General features: G+C 45.4%; 1 pseudogene; it reads right to left on the reverse strand.

Moving 5' to 3' along the window:
* Positions 1-2,257: 2,257 nt before the first annotated feature.
* Positions 2,258-3,296, reverse strand: LOC117615948 (annotated as a pseudogene).
* Positions 3,297-8,846: the final 5,550 nt, after the last annotated feature.

The following is an 8,846-nucleotide window of genomic DNA, read 5'->3' on the forward strand; positions in this document are numbered from 1 at the left end:
GTGGCAAACCAGATTCCAAAATCTACCAGCTTCTGTTACCGCCCTCAAGACGCTTTTTGACGGTTGGGAGAACTGGCATCTTTTTGCGGAGGGGGAGGCCAAAGCGCACATGATCCAGACCATCTAGGACATTAATGCACAAATTATAGAAGGTAGATATTTGATTCTGTCTGGGATTTGTTCTGTCTTGATAATCTGTTTTTAACATATGTTCTGCCTGTTATTAGATCCTTCTTTGACAAAGAATGTGGGTGGACAGTCTGTCCAGGCCGGAGAAGTGATTGGTAAGCCTTCCCTTTTTAATTTTCTTCTGTCTTTTCCTGTTGGATTGGCTTCTAACCTCTAACTGTTTGGTGCAGTCTCTTCCGTCATTGCCGCCGGGGATTTGGAGCTCCCTTCTGCTGATGAAGAGGATGATGTTGAGGCAGAACAAACCCCTGCCGAGGCTGTTCCTTCTGGTAGAAGAAAAAGAAAAGGGCCTGGCATTCCTGGTGAGTTTGGAACATTCCAACTGTTCTTTCTGGATTTATTCTGCTTTCTTTTTTCTAATCTTTTGCTTTTGTTCTGTCCAGCTGGGAGTCCTTCTCCTCCTCCCACTAAGTTAAAAAAGCTTAAGAAGAAGGGTGAAGTGGAGTATTTTGCCGCAGAAGAGGCCGCAGCAATCCCGGTCAGTCCTTCTGGGACGGATGACGAGTTGCGAGAAGCTTTTGAGGAGGTGGAGCAGGAAAAAGAGCTGCAAGGGCTGGAGGAGGTGCCCCAAAAGAAAGTGGCAGTGGTGGAAGACGAGGTGAGTTTTAGTCTGAGATTTGCATCAGTTTTCTCTTTATTCCATTCCTTCTGTTCTGATCCTTGTTTCTGTAGGATGAAATCCCTGCTGAGGTGATTGCAGAGAGCATTGCCTTGGCGCAGAAGCAACAAAAGGGTCTAGGTGCTGAGCTGACTAGTTCAGAACTGGCTCTTTTTGAGGATGCTGAGGCAGAACACTCTACTGCCGCTCCAGAGGCCGAGGATCGGGTGGAGCCATCTGTATCAGACCCTGTGGATCAGGCAGAATTAACTGTTGTGGTTCCAGAGGCTGAAGTAGGAACAACTGCAGCTGCTCCTGTGGTTGTGGTAATTTCCTTCTCAACTTGTTCATGTTTTTTGTTGTTCTGTCTGTTCTGCCTGTTCTAACAGTTGCAGTCTTTTCAGGTGGAAGTGCCTAAGGCTACTGGTGCTCTGGCCGCTGTATCCAGCCCCCTGAAGCCTCCCATTGTCGCTGTAAGTTTTCATAACTTTCGAGTCTCTTATTATTTTTGCCTTTCTGCCTGGTCCTAACTTATGCTTTCTTCTGCAGATGCCTATTCATTCGCTTCCAGGATCATCTGCTACGGCTTCTTTCGCTGATCCAGAGCTGGAAGAGTTTGAAGCCATGGATCTGGATGCTCAACTGGACAGGCTGGAGAAACTCAGCTCTCCTCTGAGCAAGGCAAAATCTAGAGCAGTGCAGGAGGCCATGGAGAGGTTAAAAATCTGGCAGTCCACTGAGCTGGAGTTTGATGAGGATAAGGGGGCTCTGGATCAGCTGATGAAAGATCTGGACCTGCTGCATAGACAGAACATGGCTCCAAAGCCTATTCTTGAGATGGGCCTAAGCTTGGCCAGAGATGTGCTTAATCTGCACGATCGCTATGAGGATCTCAAGCCCACCTTCAAGACCTCTGAGTTCTGCAAGGCTACACACGAAGCCAATCTGGCTGACTTTGCTAAGCAGAAGGCAGAATTGGACCAGATGGTGGCTGGATATAAGGAGGCCAAGGCTACTGCGGATAAGTTGGAGAAGCAGATTGAAGAGCTTCAAAAACAACTGGCAGAGTGCAGGGAGGTGCAGAACAGGCTTGGGACTGGACTGAGCTCTAAAACCAAGGCCACCTTCCTTGTGCAGAGCATGGTTGCAGCTTCCAGGCCAGCTTTGGAAATTGCAGAAGCCTCGATCCACCAAGGAGTGCTGCTCCAGAAGGAACTTTCTGTCAAGAAGGCGAACCTGCAGGAAACCCTTGGAAAATTAGGATTTTAGTTTTTTCGAATTCTGTTTCTTTGTTTATTTGGACAAATTTGCCACTATGGTGGCTATTTTAAATAAAGTTTGTTCTGCTTCCCTTTCAAACAGCATCTTACTACTTTCATTTACCCTTGATGTAATAAACAAAACAAAATTTTGGAAGTAAAAAACGAAACAACTTTAAAGCAAAAATGGATTCAAAAAAAATAGAAAAAGTCAGCCTTGTTCTTTTTCTATCCCGGGGTCTGTCTGTACAGCTTGTGAATCCCACATGGTTGGGTAGAATTTCTTTAACCATTTGCCATTGATTGGGGCATTGTGAATAACTCCATCTCTGTCCTGCAACCTATATGCCCCCATTCCGAGGATCTGGTTAATCACAAAAGGACCTTCCCATGTTGGTGACCATTTTCCATATCCAGCTACGTGTGCTCCAAGAGGCAGAATTGCCTTCCAGACTATCTCTCCCTCTTCAAAACTCTTATCTCTGACCCTTTTGTTGTATGCCCTTGACACAGCCTGTTTTCCTGCTAAGAGTTTGTTGAGGGTGTCAATCCTGCTTGCATCCAATTCTTCTAATTCAAGTAGCATGGCTTGAGAGTAGTCTTCTCCTGTGAGACCGTGCTGGTGAGCAATTCTAAGAGACTGGACTGCTATCTCCATGGGCAGAATTGCATCATGGCCGTAGGTCAGAGCATAGGGGGTCATGCCAGTTGCTTCTCTTTTTGAAGTTCTGTATGCCCACAGAGTCTCTGATAACTTTTCATGCCATTGCTTTGGATTCTTCTCCAGCATCTTCCTAATGATATTGATAATCACCTTGTTACTTGATTCTGCCTGTCCATTAGCTTGAGCATAATAGGGGGGTAGATTGAAGCAGTTTGAACTTGAATGCTTCTGCCATATCTAGCATATCCCTAGATATGAAAGAAGAACCCCTATCAGTTGTGATTGATTCGGGAATGCCGAATCTTTGTATGATCTGTTCTTCTATAAAGGTGATGATCTCTTGAGAAGTTGTGGTTTTGATTGGCTTGGCCTCTACCCATTTGGTGAAATAATCTGTAGCAACAATGATAAAACAGTGCTGCTGGCTGCTGGCTGGATAGATTTTGCCAATGAGATCCATTGCCCATCCCCTAAAAGGCCATGGTTTTACCACTGGATTCATGGGAACAGAAGGAGCTTGCTGGATTGGGCCGTGCCTTTGACAAGCTTCACATCCCTTGGAATAGTTGATGCAATCCTTCAACATGGTTGGCCAGAAGTAGCCATACCTTCTAATTAACCAGCACATCTTTCTTCCTCCTTGGTGAGCTCCACAGATCCCCTCATGGGTTTCTCCCATGACTTTCATATATTCTGTCTTTCCGAGGCACCTTAATAGCACCTCATCCTTACTTTTTCGGACCAAATCTTCATTCCACATGAGGTAGTTTGTAGCCATGATTCTGACTCTTTTCTCAGAGGGCAGAGTGGGATATTGCAAGTAAGTCATGATAGGCTCCCTCCAATCGTCTTTAGTGATTAAGGCAGAATTGACTTCTATCTCCATTCCTCTAGTCAGAACTGACGGTAGACTTTTTCTTCCTATCTTGATGATCCTCTGGACGCAGTCTTCGGGCATTTGTATGCCTGATGCTACCTGAGCCAGTTCATTGGCTGCAAAGTTCTCTTCCCTTGGGATGTGTTCCCAAGTAGCTTCTCTGAATTCTGTCAACAGATTTCTAGCTGCTACTAGATATACAGCCAAGGAAGGATTTAGACACTTGTATTCTCCAGCAATTTGTTTTAAGACAAGCATTGAATCTCCCAAGATCTCCACGGACTGGATTCCTAATTCCACCAACATCTCAAGCCCTATAATCAAAGCTTCATACTCGGCCCTGTTGTTGGTGCACTGGAAATCTAACTGGAAGGAATAGCAATGTCTGATCCCCAATGGTTCTTCCAGAACAATCCCGGCTCCTGAAGCCTTATCTGTCTTTGATCCATCAAAATATAGTTTCCAAGGTGTAAGATGAATCGAATAGATTGGATTGTTAAGGCAAACATGAGCCCTAGTTAGTAGATTTGCATTTGCTATGTCCAAAGAGTCCATGTTTTCAATTTCCTCTCCTGGGTGATCTGCTAGGAAGTCTGCCACAGCTTGCCCTTTGACAGCTTTCTGGGGGACATACCTGAAGGTGAATTCTGTCAAAGCCAAAGTCCATTTCCCAATTCTGCCTCTCAGCATTGGTCTTGTCAACATATATTTGATCAAGTCTGTCTTGGCGATGATATAGATAGTGTGTGGCAGCATATAATGTCTGAGTTTTACAGCAGTAAAATACAAGGCCAGACAAAGCCTTTCTATTGCGGAATACCTTCTTTCCACTTCTGTTAATGTTCTGCTTAGATAGTAGACTGCCTGCTCCTTTCCTTCTTTGTTATCTTGGACTAGCAGACTTCCAATGGACACTTCTGATGCAGATACATAGAGCTTGAGTGGTCTGCCTCTCTTTGGTGGGGACAGAACTGGTGGATTTGAGAGGTAATCTTTTATTTCCTGGAAAGCCTGTTGGTGCTGTTCTTCCCACTTGAATGTTTGTTCCTGCTTTAGTCTTAACAAGGAAGAAAAGGGCTGAATCTTTCCTGCAGAATTAGATATGAATCTCCTTAGAAAATTGATTTTTCCTAGGAGACTCTGAAGTTCCTTTTTGTTCCGAGGTGGTAGGGCTTCCATGATGGACTTTGCTTTATTCTTGTCAACCTCTATGCCTCTCTGGTGAACCAAGAATCCTAAGAAATTTCCTGCCTGGACTCCAAAAACACATTTTTTGGGGTTCATTTTTAGCTTGTGCTGCCTCATTCTTAGGAATGCCTTCCTTAGACTTGATATGTGGTTTCCTTCCTCGGGGGACTTAATCACCACATCATCTATGTACACTTCTAAAGAATGTCCTATCATATCATGAAAAATGGAATTCATTGCCCTTTGATAGGTAGCACCCGCGTTTCTTAAACCGAAAGGCATTACAGTATATTCGAAAGCACCTATATGCCCTGGACACATGAAGGCTGTCTTGTGGATGTCTTGTTCTGCCATCATGATCTGGTTATAACCTGCATTGCCATCCATGAAAGATAGCATCTGGTTATGAGCAGCTCCGTCTATTAGCATGTCTGCCATTGGCATAGGATATTCGTCTTTGGGAGATGCTTCATTCAGATTTCTGTAATCCACACAGATTCTAACTGCCCCTGTTTTTCTTTTGAGGACAGGTACAATATTTGCTAGCCAATCGGCATAGATGGCTGGTCTGATGAATCCTGCCTTGAGCAGCCTTTCTATCTCTTCCTTGACCTTTAGTTCTGTGTCCATAGACATTCTTCTCCTAGCCTGTTTAACTGGAAGGTAGCCATCTTTGATTGGCAGTTTGTGTTCTACTAGCTGTCTGTCCAGTCCTGGCATCTCGTGATAGTGCCAGGCAAAACAATCTCTGAACTCCTGCAAAAGTGCCATGAGTTCAGACTTGAGTGGTTCTTTTAGAAGTGTGCTGATGAAAGTAGGCCTTGGATCTTCTTCTGTCCCTAAGTTTATTTCTTGTAGAGGATCCTCCACTTCTGGCAGGGAGTCATCCAATGCTGCTGGTGCAAAATCTAATACTTCCTCCTGTAAAACTTCCTCTTCTTGTTCCTTTGTACTTTCGTGGGTGAATTCTGCCATATTGGTGGCTGGATTCTGTATGAAAAACTTCCTTTCTTCCCAGTATATCAACAATCTTTTTGTGATGGATCGGATTGTTGCAGCTCGATCCTTGTCCAGTTGATTGGGACTAATCATCAGAGTTCTTAGCGTAGAAAGGTCTATTCCAGTCCTCCAGAGAATTGGCTAGACCTTCTTCAATGAGCCTTTGGGCCGTGACACCATGGGGGCGGCCGTTCTGGTTGACTCCAAAGAAAGTAAAAGGACCGAGGTCGTCATGATAATACCTTGCTTCAAGACACATGGCAGAGGGTAGGAATGGCCGTGGATCGGCCTCTACAATCTCCATTTGGCCTTCATCATTCCATAGTGCTAGCTGCTGGTGGAGGGTGGAAGGAACACAAAAGCTCTGGTGAATCCAATCCCTGCCAAGTAGTGCATTGTAAGTGGTGGAAGTGGTATCTATCACAAAGAATGCTATTTTCAATTCTTTGCTTCCAACTATGACATCCACGTCTAAGATGCCATGGATTTTTGTGATGCCCCCAGCGAAGTTGGTGACGGTCAAACGTGTTGGAATCAAATCCTTCTCTGTTCTGCCCATCTTGCTCAACATTCTGTGGGGCAATAGATTGATGGACGCGCCTCCATCTATCATGATCTTGGAAATAGGAATGCCTCCGAGGTTTGCTGTTATAAACAAAGGCCTGAGGTGATTTGCCATTTCTCTGGTTGGTTTGGGGAAACAAAACTGCTCCGCAGCTGGGTTATTGGCAGTTCCGCCTGTTCTGGGGTTGTCTGCCTGTTGTTCTGGCATCTCCTTTGTTTCCGCCAGTCTGCACTCAAAGCTTTCCTGAGAGAAAACATCTCCTTCCAAGGTGCTTTCTTGTCCCTCGGCGGCCCTGAATTTTTCTGGTAGGATGAACCCCATGTTAACTCCCAAGTCACTCTGTAGTAAGTCTTCTAACTCTGCGCCAAAAGCCTCTGTTTCAGCATCCAATTCTTCCTCAAATTCCATCAGTTCTTCCCCTTATTCTTCGGTCCAATCATCTTGTTCTTCAGTTCCGAGGGGTTCATTCTGTCCTTCTGCAAATGTTCCATAGTCCAATTGTTCCTCTTCATATTCCTCCGTGGGGTCGTCTTCCCCTTGCTGTGGGGTAGCCTCTAATTTGCCTTGTGTCTGCATGATGTGGAGATGACTACCTGATGATGAGGCTGGATGGACAGGAGATCTGGCGGAAAGTTCTGTCCCCAGTAGTTTTCTTGAGTGACAAGCTTTCTGTTATGTCTGGGGAAGTGCTTCAGGATTCTTTCCTTTCCCGGCAGAATCGGTCTTTGAATGTATCTGCGTGTTATTCTGGCTCTTAAGATATGTGCAGTACTGCCTCTGGATTCTTCTTCTCTGAGTTCTGGTCAACTCCAGAGTTGGTCTACCGCTTTTTCCCACGGAGTACCACCTGCCCTCGATGATTGTTGCTAAGGGCTTTTCGTTTCCGGGTGTCTTGATCGATATTTCCTTCCTGGGCTGCTCTGTTCTCCTTTCACTGGGTTGTGCAGGCCTAAAACAGTTCTTCTGTCTTGTTTTGTCTCGGGATGAGGTTCCAATCCTATCGAAGACACTAGGTGTGGGCTGATTTTGCCTGTCTAGAACCACTTCTAGCTCTGTTTCACATTTGCACCTGCTGCAGAGCACTACCCCAGCCGATATGGTGGCTCTTGGTCTCTGACTGGTTTCCCTTATGATTCTTCTGCTTCTGCTGCAACTAGCATCTGTCATTGGCTGAGTTTCCCTCTGTTCTGGCCAATTCAAGTTGACCATATTGACTTGTGGTTGAGGGAAAGGATCTGTCGTGACCGATGGAGGTTTTTCTGCCAGTTTCAACCTTCCTGCCGTTATTCCTTCTTGTATGACGTCCCTGAAAACGACACAACTATTGGTGGAATGGTTCCAAGAGTTGTGCCACCTGCAGTACTGTCTACCCTTGAGTTCCTCCGGCTTGGGTATCCTGTGAGGCGTTTCTATTGCCTTCTGCAGCAGCATTTCATCGAACAAAGCATCAACCTTGGTTAAATCAAAAGAGTAAACCTTGTTCTGCATTGGCTTGTTGGGAACGAATCCTCCCGTGAATGGTGGGGGCTTTTGGTCTTTAGGTGGCTTTGTAAGGGCTTTGCAACTAATGGGATGTTTTAGTTTTGCCATTTCTGCCACTGAAACCTCTCTCTCTTCTGATTCTTCTGTATCTTCCTGTGATTCCACCCCAATCAGGTGGACTGAAGAAGAAGGGGTTTTGTAATAAGTACCTTTAGAGGAGTTCCTTCTCTGCTGTTCTTCCCTGAGTAATTCCTCATATTTGGATGCCTTATCAGCCAGTTCTGCCAGGTCCCCAAACAATATTCCATCGAACCTCTTCCTGAGAGAGATTTTAAGGGCGGCTTGGGCCATTTGGATGAAATGTCTCTCCTCCATGGGGATTCGGCACTTCATTTTGAGCTTCCTGAACCTGGTTATGAAGTCTTGGGCCGGTTCATCCTCGCTTTGTTTGAGGGAAGCTAGGTCACTAATGGTGACCTCTGGCTGGATCCTGTAATAATAGTCATGGAAGACGTTTTCCATCTGTTCCCAAGTTTGCACCGAATTAGCTGGCAGGCTGGTATACCAGGTGAAAGCCTGTCCAGAGAGAGAATTGCCGAAAAGTCTTAATTTCAACAGAGGGTTGTTCTCAATAGCTATGCATTGGACGGAGAACCTGCCTATATGTTCAACTGAGGAAGCATGAGGATCCTCCCCGTTGAACAAGGTGAAGTTTGGTACTTTGAAACCTGGAGGCAATGGTATTTGATCGATGTAGGCTGGATATGGTTTTCTGTAAGTAGGCCTTTCTCCTCTTCTAGCCTCGGGTTCCATGATTTCCCTGATCATTCTTTGCAATGCCCCTATGTCATTCAAAGCATTGATGGGGGGAAGATTTTGTCCCTGTTCTGGCTGGATGTAATCGATCCCGGGCTCTATTCTGTATGGTTTGAGTGGAGGTTCCTCTCTGTGCCCTTCCTGTTCTTCGATGTCTAGGTGATTCCTCCAGTTTGCCCCCGGTCTATTCCTGTCATGATTTGCAAAGA

Source organism: Prunus dulcis, chromosome 1 (genome assembly GCF_902201215.1).
Source record: "Prunus dulcis chromosome 1, ALMONDv2, whole genome shotgun sequence".
NCBI classification, from domain to species: domain Eukaryota; kingdom Viridiplantae; phylum Streptophyta; class Magnoliopsida; order Rosales; family Rosaceae; genus Prunus; species Prunus dulcis.